This window comes from Ornithodoros turicata, chromosome 2 (genome assembly GCF_037126465.1).
Source record: "Ornithodoros turicata isolate Travis chromosome 2, ASM3712646v1, whole genome shotgun sequence".
Classification (NCBI taxonomy): Eukaryota; Metazoa; Arthropoda; class Arachnida; order Ixodida; family Argasidae; genus Ornithodoros; species Ornithodoros turicata.
In genome coordinates this window covers 140,397,348-140,419,773 of record NC_088202.1, presented here as the reverse complement: position 1 = coordinate 140,419,773, position 22,426 = coordinate 140,397,348, and the positions used below count along the sequence as shown (strand labels likewise).

Below are 22,426 nucleotides of genomic sequence, written 5' to 3'. Positions count from 1 at the left end.
AAGCACATGTGGGCATGACGGTGACTTGCTCTGCAAACTATGGATTGCTCAAAACTAAGTTACAAGAGGCATGCAGTCATACAGTCGTTATTTAAAGTACTATAGAATTCCTTCCTTGGCTAATTCTTATTGTTAAAAACATTCGGTTGTCAAGATTCCGGCCTTCAAAGCGAATTGTACCGCTCACATATGCCCGTGGCACAGGGGGTACAAGCAAAACAATATTTCGTGACAACACCGCGAGCCAACTACGGCTATGAGCGATTGTGCTAAAGGAAGCTGCCTGCCTTGTGCAGTGCCTACAGCATCTGTATCGTGCATCCAACACCAGGGAATTCTTCTTGTTCTGAGATGTCGTCCCTAAAGAAGCGGATGTGCGTTTTCTGAGGGTCTAGAATACAGATGGACATCCTCGGGGTGGGCATAGCGATGGTAATGTTTTAGGGAACCCACACCTCGGCTTGTACCGTCACCTTGCTTCAAAGACAGACTCGCACCCAAGATAAACCTATGAATAACTGTTTACTTTTATTTACAACATGACGGGGCGCCAGCAATCAACCTTAAGAGCAAGGAAGCGTGGCCTTTCAACTGAGAGGCCCACGTCCCCCGCCAATCAGGAAATCCGAAATTTATTTTAATACTATTTGCATGTTTGTGGGAACCGGCATGGGAAACTTTCACTTCCAAAGATAGCTTTCGCCGAAATGGGTAACAAAGGCTTATGGGCCCTGCTGACCTGCTTTCCGTTAAGTTAAGTTTCCTGACTGTTAAGTCATCTGAATTGTTTCCCATGTGGCCAGTCAACAGATTCAGAGTGAAAGTCAATTAGCAACAAACTTATGTGGTTGCCCGACGTGCGTTGTGTTGCGTGGACATATCGCAGGACGTTGTCGAAGCCGCGAAAATGTTCGATTCCCTGTGGTGACCTTCATTATACGTTGAAGAGCCCGTCGCTCATGGAGGGAAGGACCCTGCTTGTTCGTTCGAGGACGACGGCGTGTGACTTCCACCATATCCAGTCATACGTCGTAATTTCCGACCTGGTGATAATCATATTGTTAATAATACTAATTAGGAGTAGATTTACCCGTAAGGTGAGTCAGCAAGATATTGTTATGTTTACGACAAGTGGACCAACAAGCGTGCTACTTATTGGAAAGTATTTTAGAAAGGATTCGTTGTCGCTGCATCGATTGCTAACTTGTGGCAATCAGGCCCGGCGAGAGAAATTACAGGGCCTGGGAATGGGTCATGCCCGGGACCCCTCCTCACGTCTCGATAACATAGTGCAAGTATTACTACTTTATATGATTACGAGAGGCCTTGGGCCCCGCGGGCCCCTCAAGTGACCCGGCCCCCTGGGCGCCATCCCCGGCTGCCACACCCGCTCGCAGGCCCTTGACAATACACACGCTGACGAAACGGTAAAGGGCGAGCTGGTACATGCTGAGTGAAAACAAGACAGAGAAAGAGTGGTGGGGGGGGGGAACACTGGACGATTACGATAGTCGGTAATGCGAAATTTAATAGTGCATTTAGAACATAGTATTTTCTTCAGGTAGCACTCCTATCCCAGTTCTTTATGCTCATGATGGTCGTGGGCGTGTTTTATTGCGTTTATATATAGGCAGAAGCTACAGACCGAGCGTGGCTCATTCGACCGCTTTTGTAGCACCCTCCTTCTTCGCTTTCCTCCTCGCCCCCTCTTCGCTTTCATAGTGCCCTCCTTCTTCGCTTTGCACCTCGCGCCCTCTTTGCACTCGCCGTACGCTTCCCCGCTGTTTTCCCCCTCGCGCTCTCTCGCACTTTCATCGTTCGCATCGCTCCTCGTTCGCTCTGGCGGTTACAACGCCGACGCCGCTCAACCCAGGGATGGGAGGGACGGGCGCCTAAGAGCAGCGCTCTAACAGGAGACACAACAAGTTCTCAGCCATAGCAACCATTTCGTGACAGTGAGAACATTTTTACTCAGTGATTTCCTAATCGGTGGTACAGGTGTTATTGACATCACGTCACATTGCCATCACTCACTGCCCTCGTGCGAAGATCGCTATAAATTCTGTCAAAATCACCAGCAGTTTCCAAGCAGCACAATGTAGTGAAAGTGCGAATACACGAGTGTGCGTGTAGGAGAGAACGGGCAGATCAAAGGTCACCAGCCACTCCCATGAATACTTGAACTTCAGTACATTGGGATGCTTTAGGTGATCCCCAAGTTCAGAATTCCCAAAAAGAGATTCAGCATTTATTGCGTGTTTTAAAGTCTTAGCATTTACATAATGTCCAGTTGGATATTCATAAGCCTCATGCTAGGGTCGTGAAGTAAGCTGCACCATGAACACGTTAAATAAGCTTAGTCTTCTGAGTGTTATTACATTGGGAAATTTTCGAGAGAATAGTTGTGATGCAACTTAATCCAACAACAACTGCGAACACAACTTAAACTTCCTTGCAACATCTAAAATATTACGCGACAAAGCACGATGAACATGCAAACACGTGGGATATGATCCTTACAATAACCCTCTCGTGTGTTCGCTCTTTTCAATCTGTCTGGGGTTTGTTTCTAATCAAATGGAGATAAGTAGCACCTTCCGTCCAAGCCACTGCGTTATCGCGCGAAGCGACAACGTAACTTGATATTCGGAACGCGTGAACTGCAGACATGATAAGACCCTACAGCTCCCGTGCCAGGTTTTTCAACGCCCTCCTGTGACCCGCCATGTCACACGACTGTCGACTGTGCATTGTTTTGCGTGAAGCTCATGAAACGTGTGACAAGAACGACATGGAATGGAGGAGACTAGTGTGGCCGCAAGCAGAGGTGAGTGAAGCCGTATGGTGCGTTCTAGACGGAGTTTGTAAGCAACAGCACGTCTGATGAAAACACCTGCCAGAGACCAGAAGAGAGGTACTACTTCGTTGTTGCATTGAGCCCAGAGAACTCTCGATGACACTCAAAAGGGTCATGGAGTTTAACTAACAGTTAAAGGAGTACAGATGGCCATCCAAAAAAAAAAAATTCAGATTAAGACGTCTGATGAAAGTATGTTCGTCATTATACCGAATAGCTCGAAAGGTTTTGATGTGTGCAATTTGTTTCCCAGAAAAAAACTCACATAAAGTAAACATGGCTCCGCGCGCTCACCCTTAACTCGCCACTCCAAGTATAACGAGGATGAGGAGGTATGATGCCACGTCACCGATGACGTTATATGGAGAACTCGTTCTGGTTCGCCGGTCAGTGGGGGTCAGTGCTTTGTCTATTTGCCGCCGTAAACCAGTTTTGCCAGTTCTCCCGGAGAATTGGGGATAGAAGGAGCGGCCGAATCATTACCGAGCGAGAAGAAAGGCTTTTTCAGAAACCCGAACAGCCGAGTAGCAGACGACAGCGGAGTAGCGGACAACATTTCTCTAGGCCAATCAGCGAGCGTTCTCCTTATAGCGTCAGCGCGAGATTCCAGACAGATCACAGGCTAGTACTGCTCCTCACCACCGTTGCGCACGGTCGCTTTTTGCGGCGTATTTTAAATTCAATTTCCGCGATAATTATGACTCTGTGGTGTGAATTACTTCACATGGTGCATCTTACTGACCACCTTAACAGTTTTAAGCATATCGTTTTCTGTCCAACGCAGTCCACGAGCACGTGAGCACGTACGTTCAGGACAAAAATGACACGTACAAAAAACAGGCTGTCCTGGGTATCTCCTGGGTTCAGGATTAGCCAACGCCACCTAGAAATAGAAGGCAGTTCAATGCCGCATCTCATTCCTTCGCCACGTGGACATATAAGGTATGGATGTCAGCCAATCGCCGCAGACGATTTCGAGTACATCAGGCTTTCTGTGGCTACCTCTGCCCATGGGGCTCATAATGGCTCTTATCGATAGCTATGGTCGGCGAAAGGCGGTGATGATCGCCGGACTCTGAATTGTTACGCCTCGTCGTTTACGTAACCATGCTTTGTTTCTTGATGGTATTGGATTCGCAGTCTATGGAAATAGCTAGCATTAAGTTTACACACATTGTACGTGAGCAGCGGAGTGCTCTTGTCGCTGACTAATCTCTGGCTGGCTTAATCTCTGTGCTGTTATGCTATGTGGATGAGCTCCAACTAGAATAGAACGTCCGTCTCCCTTCGAGTCCGCGTTTTAATGTTCACAAGGGAGAGAGACAAAACAGTGTGTGCCTGCTCTTGGTTTTTAGGGTGAGGGTGGTTATTTTTGAAATGCGATGTGGGCAAGCATTGCGTCTCTTCCCATCCTACTGTTGGCAATACAAACCATGTCCCGGCCTTCTTAGCATAATCAAGCTTCTACAGGTTTTCCCGGCGATTTTAATCCGAGTGCCAGCTAAATTAATCCATGCGCCATGCAAACTTTATGGGGCATGGATTAATTTAGCTGGCACTTGGATTAAAATCGCCGGAAAAACCTGTAGAAAACATATTAGCGCCGCATTGCCCTCGATAGCGACTGTTTCGGACTTTCAGGATTCTTCGCACCGTATGACACGTACAAAAAACAAGCTCTCCTGGGTATCTGGGTATCTCTTCTTGGTTGTTATCCGGTATGTGTGTAAAATGGGGCTTCCTTCCATGTAAAGGGGACTATTTCCATAGGTACTGCTCGAACTTGATGACAATACACTTGTATAGTTTTCTTACTTTATTGCGATGCACTGGTGTTACCTGGTTGAAATATCCACAATTCTCAATTGTCCTGACGAAGATAGTGCCCCTGTCGAAACGTCGACCACTTGCCCATTTTACTTTTTAACATCTCCCTATGTAATAAACTAGTGTTTCTAACTTCCCTAAAATCTGTTTCCGCGTGTTTTTTTTAACTTCTATACACACACACACACATATATAAAAAGGGGAAAAGCCATTAAAGAAATAAGTAAATGACGCTAGACGTGTTTGAAATTCAAACTTACAGATTAAGATGGCTTCTATGGCTGCACGTAGAGAAACAGATACTCATGGAACAATGCGACAGCACCAGAGGACACGTATTTCGCCGTGTTTGCGGCTCGTCAGCCCTGGGTAGCTGCGCATCGTTCGGGATTATATATTATATATATACAAATAAAAAAATGAGCTAATGCTCCACGGCTGCACGTGAGGCATATATTTACAAGTCAAGCGTGCCACAATCCCAGCTGTGAACGGCCGTTTCGAGCTAGTTGGCTCCCATCTGCACAGCGTAGGGATGTGACATCCCTAGGCTGTGCCAATATATGTATATATATATAAGAAACATGTATCTTGTATATATATTGTACTTAATGTTGTTGTTGTACTTAATGTACTCAATTGACACAATTTGCTCATCATGTGCGCGGGGGGTCTTATAATACTGCCCTTCTAGTTCCGTACAATTCAGAAAGGGTACGAAAAAGACGAACGCGAACTGTTGGCTCAAACGCGTCCCATGGGTTCTATGGCTGAAGTCAGATCCGTACTGCGTGGGCGTGTCTCGGCGAAGATCATATCCCGAGGTAGAGTGCACAAAGTGGTAAGGGACTAAGGGAGAACCTCTGCGTGGGGCGTTCCCGATGATGAGGGCGCCCCTCTTGCGTAAGGGAAGAGAACGCTATAGGGAATCATTGGGGAAAACGGGACCCTTTCAGTGGCTACGTGAGTCAGAGAAAGATCCACGGTGAAAGAAGTATCGATTGCTCGTGAGTGCTTCGATTATGTGCTGGTGGTCGTATCAATGACACGGGCTATGTGTAGGAATGGGTATACAGTGCGCACAAAGTGCTCAAAAAGGGGGATATATTTATGCACGGGATAATGGCCTGAAGGGTACAGACCGTGTTACTGTTAGGCACAGCATGTCAGTGTACGTGCTTCGGCGCTAGCCCCGAAGTTCGACGGACCTCCGGCAATGTCTGCCCTTGGCGCGCAATGGCGTGGAGGAAGCCCAGACGGGATAGTCCAAGATGCAATCTTGGGAAGCACTTTGGGGTCCTTGACAATGTCGTCGCGTTTCAAGCCACCGAACTATTTTGTGGTATTGCGTGTTAAAAGGTAACGTACAGTTGGTTGTAAATAAGTGTGTGTTATACATTTGTTAACTTATGAGTAGGGCCTGACTTTTTAGGGTTAAACCCGTATCCGCCCGATATATTTACCCCCCGAACGAAATCTGTAAAATTCGGGTTTAACCCGAATCTACCCGAAAACATCCGGGTTGCGTGGCACACTCATAAGCGCATTAAAATAAAGTTTGATAACATTGCTAAACATTAGTTCCATGTTAAGACAAATTTTTATTAAACAAAAAAAATCACCCGAATACACCCGAATTCCTGACGACAGAATATGCCGTAACGGGATTTAACCCGAATACACCCGAATTTTCAAATGAAAAATATCACTCGATATTTACCCCCCGAATTTGGCCAAAAATAAAACCCGAAAAAGTCAGGCCCTACTTATGAGGTGCTAAGGAGAGAGTATTTTTTAACCACTATTGGTTGGTGTAAAATAATAATTATCACTACCCGGGGGAAAAGGTGCCTGACTGTTGATTTGTGGAATGGTTTGAGGAGCTGTGTCCCGTTTTGCACCATTTAAAAGACTGAAACACAAACGGAAAGAGAGAGAGAGAGAGAGAGAGAGAGATATGATAAAATATGTCTTAGTGACTTCTACCAAGTGGTCGCTTGGTCTGATTCCTGGAAGGAATCTGGCGCTGAGGGCCTTTCGAGGCAACAACGAAGAACCTCGAGGGAACGGAATCTATCGGGTAGGTTTTGTGACGGCCTTCTATTCCCCACGGCTCGTTTGTCACAAAGAGTCTTTACAATCCACTTCAAAATGAAGCACGAAAATGAGATACGGTAAGACTAGATTTGTCACTCCCTATATCGACACAGTGTTTGCACATTATTACGATGCTCCGTTTTCACGCCGACCCAGTAGAGTCGGTTTTGGTTCGGTTTGCGCCAAGCCATCCGCACATTCCTGCACGGATTGCCCCACTCTCATCACTCACTCAGTGTGTTGATGTGGTGGACAGTGCATCGAAGGGTCCATTAGCATGGTGCTGATAGATGATTGACCCCGTCCTTCTTCACAACAACTCATTTGTCATTACGACGCCACCCCGGCCCCGGAAGTATATCATTCCATCGCCCGCATCATTCTTCGAGGGCCTCTGTATATAGGAGCTACTTAAGAAAACAGCTTCGGATTACAATTATCTCGATATGCAGCAGACTGCGATTAGAGAACACTTAGCTGAAAAAATGACATTTCCATTATACAGAGATAAGAATTAATGTGTGACAGAGAGGCCAACGTATGTAGCATTTGTTCGTGTTGCGTTCACCTTGTGGTGTTCTCACATTTCCGCGGTAGGGGGCGACGCGTTGCCCAGGGGGCGCAGTTATTGCGTCTTGGGGACAGCTGACTACGTAGAAAGGATTTGCCAAGATGCGCTATGTGGTAAATTCAGAAAAGACAGGGCGTATAGTACAGCTAGGTGGAGCGGGGAATTGTGTTGTTTTTCGTCTCGTGGAAGAAAAAGTTAAATGAAGAGTGCGGCAATCACGAAGAGTGGCGGGCTATGTCAGTGACATGCATACATCATGCATGTGGATTGCAACCAATGCGTCGGGTGTTGTTCGACACCTCGCTGGATGCTTTATGCTGTTCTTATATGTGTCGCTGCGTTCTCTGCAGGTAAACAGAAATCACATGGAACAAGTCTTTAAATCGATGCCATTTTGATTTGAGGTCCGTATTTTTATGTAAATAGACAAAATGCAAAAACGTCCACGAAGGAGGTAGTCACAATAAAAATTCAAACGGTTACGTGCATCTAGGTTTAATGAGGAGCTGTCATGCAGTCTGCACTTGATCAGGTGACCTCATTAAACATACTTATGCTCCCAGCCGTATGTGGATGTGATTCTGACTGAAATTTTATGTAAGAATTTCGTGTCAGAATTATGTATCGCGCTAATTTTTACATTGTTTCCCGCATTTCTGCAATCACTATAAGTCAAAATGTTTTTAAATGTTTATGAGGAAGTAACGAAAGATAGCGAAAGGCACATGCTACAGTTTTTAATTTTTACCATTTTATCTTTTTTACGAGATGGTCACACGCCAGATGTGACGGGCTACATCAGTTACCATAGGTGTAACTGGGAAAGGTGATTAAGAGGATAAAATGGAAGCGGCGGACGTAATTTTCATTTCCAAATCAATCCACGAAAGGGTAGACCCGCGGGAAGCCTCTGAGATTACATTCGTTGTAATATTTTTTTTAAATTCCGTCTTAGCGCCGCGAAGCAACTGTGGCTATGAGCGGCGTACAGATGTGGACAGATGGAGAGAGGACAGCAGGAAGGAGCGGGGGACAGGGGGGTTAGTATGCGTCCTGGACCGACTTCGCGGGGAACTGTGCCGACATTCGGCTGAAAAGTCTCGGAAAACCCAGAGAAACCCTCAGACAGCACAGTCGTGGTAGAACTGGAACACACCCCCTCCCAGTCTTCGGCACTACCTTGGCTACCACTAGAGTCACTACGCTTCAGAGTATCGACACTGAGCTACAAGAGCGAGCGTACGCCATCTTGTTTCCGCGCCACGCTACCCATGCGCACGCGCAATGCGCGCTTTAGCGCACGATGCCATCTATCACAGGGGTTGCATCCGATGTATTGCTCCGTAGACGAAAGCGTGCTGTGCGAACGCGGTGCATCCTGGACAGGTCCTGGTCGCACGTCACAGCAAACGTCAAGGCGCACGTGACCTTAAAGATGGCGGCGTTTGCGATCGGCGGCCAAACCGTTTGTAAACAATGCGGTTGTTGCTTCTGGACGACGTTTTGGATGTTTTTCGATCACGGTAATTATTTTTATCCGATAATCTCGCAATAAAAGGCGCAGTTTTACACATAAAGCCTCGTATTGTTGACAACTTCCAAAGATGTGATGACGACCGCGCGTTAAGACTTACCGAGCCGATGCGATGTACTTAAACTAAGGTGAAATGAAAAAATGGCTAGGAAGCAAGCGAGCTGGTGAAGATGATGCATAATGAGACTTCGTGTTGTGTCTGCCCCTTCGTGTTCCCTAGTCTCGGGGTTTTTTACATGGGCTACCATGTTGCGGAAGAAGCACCACATAGCTTACGCTGGCAAAATACGGTCATCTCTCGGTGTTATGACGGCGAAAATATGTCGGTAAGCGGCAAAACGACACGTAAACAAAGTCACATGACCTCAAAATGACGTTTTCTATGACGTGCGACCAGGACAAGATGGCAGTTTTGCCAAAAGCACCCGCTTGAGGGTAGTTACAACAATGGCGGGTTTGTGTCACCCCTGTGCCATCTATCGTGCGCGGGTGTAATGTTCCTTTCGTTCGCAAGCAGCAGTTGACGGCCTTGAGTTCACCATGCCATCCTCGCACGCTCTGGTTGACAATACATGGATGATCGCCCAACAATCATACACGTTTCTCTATCCCAATGGGGGCATTATGTTAGCCGTCTTTGATCCTCAAAAGGTGGTGATACCGGTGTGGTGCGGAAACAAGATGGCGCCCCTGCTCTCCCTTGAACCTCAGTGTCGGTACTCTGAAGCGAAGCTTATTTAGCGACTCTAGCTACCACCAACCAGCGGGACGGCTCATTGTAATATTAAATTCACCAATTTGCTGTCTGTCAAGGAAGCTGCAGAAAAGTCTGTTAGATTTAGAGATGGTTGATTGCATGTCAGAGGCCCCAGGATCTTCGTCACGCGCGTCAAAAGGGATATTAGTCGTCCAACATTTTATTGCCACATACTATACGGCTGATACAGCCCTGTTGCCTAAAGAGGCCAGATGCGTGTTCGAGAATCGTTAAGACCAATCCAAGTGTAGTGTAACTACTGAATCGTTGGTAATATTGGCGCTTGCTTCCATCTTATTAGATAGTTTGATTGCTGCGTTGCAAACGAATTGTGGCACTTTCTAAAGGTGTTTCTCCAAAAGCACAATTACTTTATTTGCTGCGATGCTGCTCAGAACGACGTACAGCTTTATAGTCAAAGCTCCAGCAGCTCTCACGTTTAAGACATGGAATGGGATAAATGCGAGCCAACTGGTCGAAAAACTCCATACTGAAAAAAAGTCGTAGTGTGGGCGCACGAAGAACTACACAGGCGACGGTCTGTGTTGTGCCATTTTTGATGCGCCTCGCGATCAGGCTTTCTTTTTTTTTTCTCTCAGAATTTTAAGTTTGTTTGTGTATGTGTGTGTGCGTGCCCTTCTGCGATGAAGTTTTTAGTTTGAAATAGTTTCTTTTGAATCCTTTCTGGTTGCTTAAACAGTTAAATACGCAGTTTTCGTTTGCTCCACGGCGACTCGTCATCTCAAAATAAAGTTGTTGTTTGATTATTATGTATTTTTTGTAACGTACTTTGTGCTTGGTGACTACCACGAAAAAAAAACAAAAAAAAAACATGAACAGATTACTAGTAGTCCAAAAGAAAATAATTCGCCACATAGCAAACACCCATCATTACAGACAACCCAAGGTTTATTTGAGACTCTAGGCATAATAAAGGTAAATAATATGTGTACCTATAAGTTACTCTCTTCATATCAATTTAGTAATGTTACATATCAGCACTTCCTAGAAACTACTTCAGAATTAGAAGAATTCAGTCGTACCTTTTGTCTCCGTGGTAACGATAAATAGAAGATTCCGTTCTTTCGCACAAATTACGTGAATCAATCACTTCGTCATAATTTACCGCAGTTTCTCAACGAACAACTCAACAATTGTGCTGCTCTAAACATACGTACTAAAAAGATCTTCGAACTCTCTTTGTTAAGAAATAGAAACGTTATTTTTCACCATCACCATTTATTGCACATTGTTATTTATTTCCCACGCTTGATATAAATAGTGATTGTTATTTTTAGTTTGTGTGTATATAATATTTGACATGATGTATGCTGCTGAAACTTTGGGCGGCAGAGCCTTACTTCGAAAGCTAAAGTTAAAAGTTACTTCCGGTAACTTTTAAAAATTAAACAAAGCTAAAAGTTACTTCCGGTAACTTTTAGCTTTGCCGTCCCACCATTTAATGTGGTAAACCAATAAAGTGAAATTGAAAATTGAAACCCGTTGCACGTCTACGATAAAATTCCAGGTGCTATAGACAGTCGGCTGTTGTAGTGTGTGACCCTCATTGACTAATCATTTTCCTTGTGGAGCTGAAGTGGAAATCATGGACTATTTCTCTGGATTTTAATTTATTTACGATTGCAACGCAAGTTCTCACGCCGACCGCGAAACAGAACCCAAGAATTCCCAAACAGCAAAACACCTATAGCTGACCGCGGACAACACAGCCCCTACAATTGCACACATCTCCACCCATAGCTACCGTTTATACAAACATTCACAAGGTGAACTCTGCCATTATAGGCCTAGAGGGACTCCCGGGCAGCGATGTCGGTGCATGAGCGTCTGACCGCCCTGGTTCTTCCGACCAGAGTCCCCGTGTTGGTAATTTGTAGCCGCAAACAAGGCGATATTCTCTCTCTGTGTGTGCCCGGAAAAGCAGACCATCTGGCGGGTGCTGACAGGGCAATTGGCGGCAGCAAATGGCTCTGGCCTCTGGAGGTGCGAGACGAGACAAACAGACCGCCGCGCCCCGGAGACGCGAAAATTACAGGCTGCGTTGAGCAAGAAACGGCGCCCGAGCGAGGTGAGAAGAAATGGCGCTTCGGAGGAGATCCGCGCGGAGATGCGGCGGGAGTGCTCACGGCTATGCCGTGGCGGACGAAGGTGGTGTCGGATGTACTGGAAGGTTGAGAGCCAGCCGAGGAGATTTGTTGTATTTGTATAGCTTCGGAAGATAGGCATAAGTATGTACTCATTATGGGACGGCGGCAGGTAATCAAAAAGCGTCATTTGTCATTAGAGTCTCGGCTCTCATTACCGTGTGGAGTCGTTAATACTTTTATTGCTCTATACGACTGGGCGTTTACTGCAGTTTCTCGTAAATCGTTTCGCTATACTGTGTCGTTCGAACGACTTCAAACGCAGTGAAAATGTATACTTCGAATGGGTGCAGGAGAAGCTTGTTCAAAGCGAAACGGAGCCAGTATATAACGAACTGTGCATATGAGAAGACATGCACGTAAGAAGATGTACACATGAGGGGAAGAGAGCAGTTTTTTTTTCTTTTTTGTGAACATGTTTAACACAGATGTGCCTGGTTAAATACGCAAGATTCAAGAGGAGGAACGTGCTCCAACGCTCCAACCAAGGGTAACCCTAACTTCGGTTGGAGCCACGTTCTTCCTCCTGTGTTTTTGTTTGTTTGCTTGTTTCTGGCTTTTGCAATGACTCAACTAGGAGCTACATGCATACTAACAAGGCAAGGAGATACTCACGTAAAAACATCGCTTTCATGGTCCGGACAGTCCGCGACGAAAGTTGTCGTTTCCAAAAATATCATCTGCGTCGTACGTATACAATTGACGAGAACCGCGTACGAATATGGAGCTCCTAATGGAACTGTGAGGACGTTCCAATAAGTGTGTTTTCCGGCTTATGCTTATAGGCATCCACATAAGAACTGCCGATCGTTGGCGGTGAACTGATAGGGGATGTACAACTGCAAAACGTATGACGAGCCACCTGGGTTCGTCGGCAAAAGGACATTAGTAACGACCTGCTCCAGCCTGGAAAGCCAGACATAGCCCATCAGTGCCGCGGGATACGTTGCATGTTACTCACACCGTTAGTGGCACATAACGCATGGGAAATCTATAACTTACCATGCTGACTGCTGGAGTGAGAAATTAAATAATCGTGGGAAGCCCCCGAAACAGTTCCCAGGTAGATTCCTACGTCCACTGACCCGAGGTTTCCCGCAAAATACTTCCTCGTCTCCCGGTCCGAATTGAAACAACAGGTAGTACAGCAGTCAATACACAAGCTTCAACGTTCCAGTTGCAGGTTGTTGCAGATAACATACTCAGGTAAATAATCCAAGTAGCACAATGTACTCACAATTGCAGTTAATAGGGTGGCTCGTTCCCTTCACAGAACAGAAACAACACTTGTCCTCCCCTATATGCAGTCGCACTTCTATAGTACACTGTGCTGCTTGGAAAGATTGCTGGCGCAATATCGTATTTTTATAGAGCGATTTCATTCAGATTTATGAGTTTTTTTTCCCTCTCAAACGAGTGTTTCACCTTCCTACGAACAGATTTTTCTAAAATAATAGCCATTGATTTGAGAATGTAAGTTCACTGCAGTGAAACCTAGCTAAGGGCCCACCCACTCGCCCTGCAAACGTGTGCGTCGGTAACAGTCGTCTATCTAATTGAGTTTGCTCGTTTCTGTTAAGTGATTTTTCTTGTGGCATACTGCTTTAACGGAAAAGTAGTCCCTTTCCTCCTTACCTGGGTCTTTAACAAATCAACGGGAGAGCAAACAACTATGCACAACGTTAAGGAAGACGGGCTCTCTAATTTTGTGACTCATCTAATCAGTCAACGATACAACTGTGCACACAGGCACTGTATCCAGCGGCCAAGCTCCTGTAACGCCCAGTGCAAAATTTTCTGCTACCGGTTACCTTGCCGGCACTCCCATTATTGTTCAGTTTTACCGCGGCCAGGACAAGGAATAGCGTGATCAAAATGCATAACTTAAGTGAAGTCTTCACACGGTGCTTCCGAACATTACATATTACATACCAATAAAGGTTGGTCATGCTGAGCGCTGAGGCGGGCAATCGAGGTCTTCTGATGTTCTTGGAGTTCCTCTTGGCTACCGGCTTGCTCCAGACGCTGTACAGGGTCCTCCCCTGCATCTCAAGGACCATTGGCGCTTCTTTCATGTGCTTCTTCCTTTTGTGTGACATAGCGTTGCCCAACCAGAGGGAGGGGAGTTCAAGAGCTGTACTTGCACATAACTTCATTTTCATATTTCACATCTCATGTTTCTCGTGTAATGGGGTAGTGTACTGCTTTCAACAACAACAACAACAACAACATAGATGAATGGATGATGATGATGTGGGATGTTTCCCTGCGTTGAGTGCAGGACCCTACCCCATTCCAAAAGGGTTCACATGAAAGGATGACGAGGGAAGAAAACCCCTACAGTTCGTGAAGGAGGCCGGTGGCCCTCAGAAAGGAAAGAAGAGCGCCAAGAGCACGGCACTGGTGTCCAGGGTTACTCCATGGGCCGAGAACTTTGCATATGTTGAATGGCCTCTGATCCAGCATTTCAAGTTGAGATTTAAAGGCCCGTCGCTCGCGTACGTACTGGCTGCAGTCTTCTAGAATGTGTCGGATTGTTGCCGGTAAACCACAAGTTGTACACAGCGCCGTGGTGCTGTGGCCCAGCCTATACTGGAATGCAGGGCTACGCTATACAGGAATGCGACGCTAAGTCGTAAACGACGCACGAGAGACGTAAAGAGGCGAGGCGGTGAATCACCCCAGGCCATAGTCATGATTTATTTGTTGTTGTTGTTGTTGTCGTCGTTGAGGCGTGCAGCTTCCAGATGGTGGTGTTGATGGAGCTGGTGATGGAACTACGCTTAGGCGGGCAACGTTACGACCATCGCAGGGGTGATCGTGCGTCCTGGGGCGACTTCACAGGGAACTGCCCCGACATTTGTCTTAAAACGTCTGAGGGAAACCCAGGGAAAACAACCAGACTGCACAGCTGGCGTCCGGATTCGCACCCGTGGCACCTCCAGATGACTTGGCTATACCAGCGTTTATCTCTGCATGTCCATCACCGAACGGAGTCATATTCTCGAAAACATCCGTGGGAAGCACAAAGTAAAATGTCTTTTGAGATCCTCCCGACAGCGTGCACTGTAAACTGAAAAACACCCTTATGGGTGTAAGTGGCTTGTCCTATAAGTGACACCTCTTTTTACACCATATGGTTCTGAACACACTTTTTAGAGGGTGCATTCTGTGCGAAACACCCTTTTACGAGGGTGTAAAATTGTTAAACGCCCTCCTAAAAGAGTGTATAAAGGGTGCAAAAGACGGCATTTTCAAGGACAAGCACCCTTTCAGAGGGTGTTTCACACAGAATGCACCCTCTAAAAAGTGTGTTCAAGAACATATGGTGTAAAAAAAGGTGTCACTTATAGGACAAGCCACTTACACCCATAAGGGTGTTTTTCAGTTTACAGTGTGGCCTAGTATACGCACAGTATGGAGATATCAGACGTCCCGTCTTTGTCTTTAATCTATGATATCATTCTCATCCTTCTTGTACCATTTGTTAGTTTATCCTTTATTTCCTAGCTCTTTTCTTTTCTTTCTTATTTCTTTGATTCTTCTTTCATTTCTTTTTCTTTTTTCTTTGCGGAAGAGCAAGCCGATGTCCCGTTTGGCTGACCTTCCCCCCCTTTTTTTGCCTTTGGTCTAATAAATATATCGCCCCCCCTCGTCTTAGGGGTTACACACCTTCGCTGACGTGACGTGATGTGATAGAAAAAGAAAAAAAGGGGGTTTAGTCACGACAAAGTCAGACTGGCTACCCCAGACCGTTTAGCCGCAGTTAGTTGATATAAATAAAACAAGGGGAAAACCCAGTAGTTGGGGGGCGCGAGACAAACAACCCGAACTAGTGGGAACACTTGTCGCTTGACGTGACATCCTGCATTACTGACGTGTTTGTGCATGCATGTGCATTGCAACCAACGCGTCAGATGTGGTTTGACACCTCTCTAGATGCTTTATGCTGTTCTTATGAGTCGCTGCGTTCCCGGCAGGTAAACAGAAATCACATGAAACAAGACTTTAGTTCGACGCGATTTTCATTCCAGGCGCGTATTTTTATGTAAATAGACAAACTACAAAAACGTCCACGTAGGAGGTAGTCGGAATAAAATTCAAACGGTTAGGAGCATCTAGGTTTAATGACGAGATTTCATGCACTCTGCAGTTGATCAGGTGACCTCATTAAACGTACATATGCTCCTAACCGTATATGAATTTTATTCTGACTGAAATTTTATGTAGGAATTTAGTGTAAGAATTATGTATCGCACTATTTTTCACATTGTATCCCGCATTGCTGCAATCATTATATTTCACAATGTTTTGTAGTATTATATGAGGAAGAAAAGAAAGACACCGAAAGGCACATGCTCCAGTTTTTCATTTTTACATTTTATCTTTTTTTACGAGTTGGCCACACGCGAGATGCATTGCTACAGCTAACAAAGCCACATAAAAATGGACAAACAACAGCTTTATTTCTGGTGATGGTGATTGGAGTGTTTTATCGCACGAGGTGGTGCTCTAACCCCACTAATCGATTTGCATTGCGCTTTGTATTCTTTTTGAAAACATGCGACGCTTCAGAAAGCAGTAAAGAAATGTATAGTGTCTATTGGCTCGTCTCTTTTTTTTTTGTTGTTGTTGTTGTTGTCTGAATTAGGCAAAATAAAAAATAAATAAATAATGCATGTTATTGCCATGCATCTGATTCCGTTGCATTTTGTTCCCAAAGACCTAAAAACACTGTGCTCTGGGCAGAAGGATCAGTCAGGATACAATCCCATACAGCCACTGTACTGCTGGCTTCCTGTGCGCATGTAAGTTCAAATTGTGCCATCTTATTCAGTTCATATTCGCGACTAAGCAGCTGTTCAATAGGAATTCATAGTATTTGCTGACAGGTATCGGAACCGGATCCGAACCCGATCCGTAAACCACTAAGAACTGTTATTTTTCACTAAACCGGGACGGTAATTTTCGGTTCTGCCACTGAACCCAATGGGAACTGAACCGAAATAGATCTGAAACGGTCGCCGGTTCGCGAAACGGTTCGGGAGGGATCTTTGCTTCGGCAAGCCAGCTCCACATGCTTCTATCGTGCAGAACATGTAGCGGAGTCTCAATGGTTCCACTATACGTTTTGAAAACCTCATTTCGAGAAATATCAAGCGCACTAATTCGATAAATTCACGACCCCAACCGTGCATGACTGCGTCACGACACACTGGGGAAACATTGCTTTACCAGACTCGGTCGGGTAGAACTCGGGTGCTATTTTTTAACCTGTAATATGACGTGAAATGGGGTGCTATTTACATAATCGGGTGTTATCGGATTACGTTTTTCTTTCTTTGAGCAGGCGGCCCGTAGTTAGAAAAGCACATACTTGGTCAATAATGCATTTCTCGCGATTTAGTCACTATCAACACATGAAGTGACATTAAATGTGCTTCGTGTTGTTTATCATTGCATTCAGATAATATTTTCATCAGACGTGTACACAGATTGGTACGAAATCGTGTACGTGATGCACGATACGACGTAATACGTGATTGGAATTCGGGGATAAATCGGGATTAACCCGAATTGGTCCGAAACTGATTCGGGAGGGAACAGTTAGGAGGAATCGGGTTTGACCCGAAACAGGCGGACCCGACGTATATATGCTGATTCTATTTATAACTAGAGAGTGACTTTTTCGGGTTAAACCCGATTCTGCCCGGTTATTCCCCCCCGAACTGACCTCCGACCAATTCGGGTTAAACTCGATTTCTCCCCGAATTCTAGTCACTATGAAATCCTCAAGTGACGTTACCACTCAAGAGGAACAAAGGTTATACCCCTGTCACACGGGCATTCTGATCCTTCTCGAATCCGATCTGCATCGAACTTCCCGAGCACGCTCGAGTTTTGACGCTGCTACACGGCCGTCTTAAGTTATGACAGTTCACCGGGGTCGAGGATGCAAATGGCGGCCGTCGAGCCGTCTTGAAATTCTCAAACCTGTTATGGGAACTGTCTTGAGTCAAGCAGGATCAAAGTTCGATCCTGCTTGGAAGCGGCCGTGTAGCACCATCCGATCTGCATTGGGTTCAAGCAGGTTCGGTTGAGCAGGATCGAAAATGCCCGTGTGACAGGGGTATAACACATGTAAAAATGGGTCACTTACGTTCCCAGCAATACACCCATGTGTGTCAGCACCCCCAAGCAGCACAATATCTTGGCCCAATATTAGACCGATATTGGGCCAAGATGCTGTCTATGCCTTCGGGGATTAACGGTGGTAGGTCACCCCCGCCCTCCCCCCCCCCAAAAAAAAGAAAAGAAAAAGAGATTAGGAAAGGACTTAATAGACAAGACGAGAAACAAAAACACCCGATAACAGCCTCCTTTTTACGGAGACTCACCTTTTCCTCTTCGTCCTTTCCTTTCTATTTATTCTTCGTTTTCTTTTTATTTTTTTAATGGAATAGCATGCCGACCTTGGTCTGGCAGACCTTTCCTTTCAATAAATATATATTCCCCCCCCCCCGAAGGCACAATTATCGCCCGATTTCTTCCCGAATTGTTCTTTCCGAACAGGTTTAAAAATAGCGCCCGACTTTAACCGCCCGAATCTGCGAAAGGCATTTAAAAAGTAACTCCCTATCTATAACGCACTGACCGCTTTTATGCTGTCCTACACTTGGGAGACCAATTTAATCTCCGTGCTGTGCTGCAATGAAATAACACTTCAGTCAAAGGAAGTAATGCTTTGTGTATTCAAACCACCTAAGCCATGTTTGAATTGTATAGTATCAGCAACATAAAATTTTTAGCTTAGGTGAACCGGTTTGGACCAGTTCAGAACCTTTATTTATTGTACTCTAAGCCCGAATCTGAGCCGAAACGATATGCGTTACCCCGAGCTCGAACCGAACTGCAAAAAATAACGGCCTGCTTCCTAGACTTTGCTAAAAAATCAAGACATAACTTATAGTTGTGTTTTGTGTATGCGTTTATGTTTTGTGTGCGTTGTCTGACTTCGTCGTGACTTACCTCCCCATTTTTTTTTCTTCCTCTATCACATCACATGACATATGTTTTGTGTTTCACTTTCCGTTTCAGTCAAACATACACACTAAATTGTCGACAACAACTACTGTTTTAATGATGATGATTGTGGAGTTTCATGCCCGGCTAAATTTTCAGTGTAGTTGATGAGTACCTATACAAATGGATATTAGCCGAAACTCTACGACCGTACGTCAAGTAATTTAGTTGACTAATACTTTCTACTTTACTTGGAATACATTTCCAATGTCCTACTCTGTACTGTGCTTAAAGTACCAAGGACGCCAGGTACTTCGTACATCACTTGTAGTACAATTCTGGGGTACTTTGTCGAGTACTGCGTAACGCCATAGCGCGAAGTCAGCTGAACCTTCAAAACCGAATAAAATAAAATAAAATAAATAGCTTATATGCTGAGATGCACAATTAAAAGAGAGTGATTTTTGTAATCTTGCGATTCTGTTATTTTATCTCCAACCGTAACCCGCGATATACGACGTGTCAAAGGCGACTGCACCTGCGACGCTGTGAGGGAGCCAAAATGTTTTTTTAAATTTCTTTATTTATTTTTTCATTTATTCCGTCATTAAATGCAAAAATACTTGTAACGGGCGACCAAAAAGCAGCACGAATAATTTGTTGGCTGTTCCTAAGGGCGTTTCTCTGCTAAGATGCAAGCTTCCGAACGCTGTCTTGTATTACCGAGTGCAGGAGAAACAATTCACACACATGGACTTTGCTTACGCACCGACAAGGACTTATATACCGTTTTGCTCAGGACACTTCGCAGTCATCGTTAGTATATATAGAATTGATAGTACTTCATTATTTTTCAGCTACAAACTGTGAAAGGAACCTGTGTCTGTGCAGTTAACTGTAAAGTGGCCCACTAGAATTCACGAGGAACGGGTCATCCCAGATGAACACTGTGCTGCTGTTATCGGAAAAGTTCGTTTGCAGGAACAGAAACTTCATGACAGCCAGCGTTCAACGTTTGAAAATTTCACGCTTGTAGTAGACATGCTTCTGTTGATAGCACGGACAAAAATGTATGGTTACAGGCCTTGGTATCGTTCCTTGTGTCTACGGTGACGAGATTGCGTCCGTAGATCTGGAAGTGGGTCGAACCAAGAACGTCTCCGTATAAAAAAATAAGTAAAATAAATAAATGAAGAAGACTCGGGAGGTATTCTGCGTGACAAAAGACCCACTTTTTCGTGATATGTCATTTTGGGACATTCAGAAAATTACATCCATTGGTCATGGTTTTTTAAAGGAGGAGTGAGGCGAATAGTCTAACACTGCCGGTGTCGTTCTTCTTTTTTTAATTTTTTTATCACATTTGAGTCGCAACGTAAAAATATTATTATTATTATTATTATTATTATTATTATCTACTTTATTCCTACCTAAACTAGCGCGCTGTAGCAGCTGCAGAAGTGCAGATTCTGCACGAAAGCATTTATTGAAACTAGATGTTTCTAGCCGTTTGAATAACATTCTGACCACGCAATGAAGAGGGAGAGAGTGAGCTTATTTCGCTCCGTTATGTACGTACTTTGTAAATGATCGTAGCACACGGGGTGCACAAAATCTTGCACATGTTTAGGTACAGTAAAACCTTGGTCTTCACTTTGTGCTTTCTTCTACACCACGTGCTCTCAAAGATATAAGAGGAGAATGACTGATGATTAATGGGAGACAAACGCCAACGTTTTTTCTGATACCGTACCCAAGCCGCACAATGTACTGAAAGTCGAGTGCAATAGGGGTGGACGTTATGTGTCTTATCAACGTTCTGTACTTTCATGAACCTGTTCAAGGCCTTTCGCCCGTCCACCCGTATTGCACTCGACTTTCAGTGCATTTTGCTGCTTGGGTAGACTCTTGCCACATGCAGTTATAGTTGTAGCACGTGCCTCGGCCATATCTAGGTGTGCGATAAAGCTTCCTCTCCCTAAACCTACGTGGTGGTGATGAGACTGCTTGCCATAGTTGGAGACGCGTAAGAGGGCAACGTCACGACCAACGCGGGACATAAACCCATTCGAAACCACCACCTCCCAGTATTCAACAAGGCCTTGGCTACCACCAACACGAGCGGGAGCCATCGCCCACTCGGCCATGCCGCTGGTCCGACAATGTCTATACCGCAAACTATTTCCCAGGAACCGCAGGAAAAGGTACAGGTGGTAATGGACAACAACAACAATAGGTGATGACGATAAGATGGTGTGTTTCACCGCGATGGTGTGGTACCCTACCCCAGTGCACGTGGAACATTATATGAAGATGCTGAAGGAAGGATGAAAATACGAGAAATAATTAAAGCGTCTGGAGCAATCCAGTGGACGACAGGAAGTCCGTGAACAGGTGAATTTCCCGACGACGGAGTACAGTCTCTTCATGAGGGGCCACTGAGTGCAGTTAAAATGATCGGCCTCTTGCTGATACGGGCATGCTCATCACACGGTATCCGCCTTTGCGTGCGGTAGAGTGCACATTCCATAAGAGTGTGCTGGGTGGTCGCCACGACACCGCAGGTGGGACAGAAGCTTGTCTCACAGCATCTGATCATGTACTTCAATTGTGGGGTGAAAGCCACATTGAAGCGGAGTCTACGCAGGAGAGGGGTAAAATGGCGTAATAAACGGGCAGGAATAGAAAACGACAAATTTGGGTCAAGAGAGAAACTGATGTTCTGAGGCTGGAACAAACATAGAAGGGACAGATACAAACAAAGCCTCAAATTGCCTAAGAAATCAACGATGAAATATGAAAGTCACTGAAAAGGTTAGCCAGCTGTAGGGAACGAACCCACATCTTCTGGATTACCGGTCCAGGGCTCTACCAATTGAGCTAAGCTAACACGCCTCTCCAGCGACTTTCGGGGTGCGTCATCTGAAGGGACGACAAACCAGCCACTCACTCTCACTCACCCTCCTTTCACTCTTACATTTTTGCTCACTCATACACACATTCATACGACGGAAATCGACGCAAGCGGCACCTGTTGAACAAGAGAGAAACTGATGTTCTGAGGCTGGAACAAACATAGAAGGGACAGATACAAACAAAGCCTCAAATTGCCTAGAGCCCTGGACCGGTAATCCAGAAGATGTGGGTTCGATCCCTACAGCTGGCTAACCTTTTCAGTGACTTTCATATTTCATCAAATTTGGGTCTACCGAATACATGAGAGATTGAGCCGTGATGTCCCGGCGCCATTGCTGCAGAGCCAATGATTGAAACCACGCAGTTAGTAGGGTCCTCCTGTCACCTCTCGAGAGCACAATGGGCACGGCTGTCATGGGCAACCGTTGCTACTCTGTCAGCCTCTGCATTGCCTCTTAAGCTGCAGTGACTAGGAATCCATTGCAGGAATATATAATGACCTTCATGGTGTAGACGCTGAACTTGATGGAGAATTTCTACACTATGATGGAGGCCAGCGACCCACGAAGCCCCATGGTTGCCGCACATTGCAGAGCAGCCCGTGAATCGGTGTAGACCACACAGACACGCGAAGGAACTTGGAATATCTGCTGCTGAAAGACTAGAATGGCATACAGCT

General features: G+C 45.4%; 1 protein-coding gene across 4 annotated transcripts in view; it reads left to right on the top strand.

Annotated features, from left to right (window-relative positions):
- Positions 1–22,426, top strand: part of LOC135384163 (short stature homeobox protein 2-like) — a 127,165-nt gene that overhangs the window by 861 nt on the left and 103,878 nt on the right. For 3 of the 4 annotated variants that reach the window (XM_064613386.1, XM_064613382.1, XM_064613387.1), the window contains exon 1: positions 2,736–2,827. The exons of the other annotated variant lie outside the window; for it this stretch is intronic. The gene's annotated coding sequence lies outside the window, so the exon portion shown is untranslated. Of the gene's footprint in view, positions 1–2,735; positions 2,828–22,426 lie in introns of those variants that run through there. 4 annotated transcript variants of the gene reach the window in all.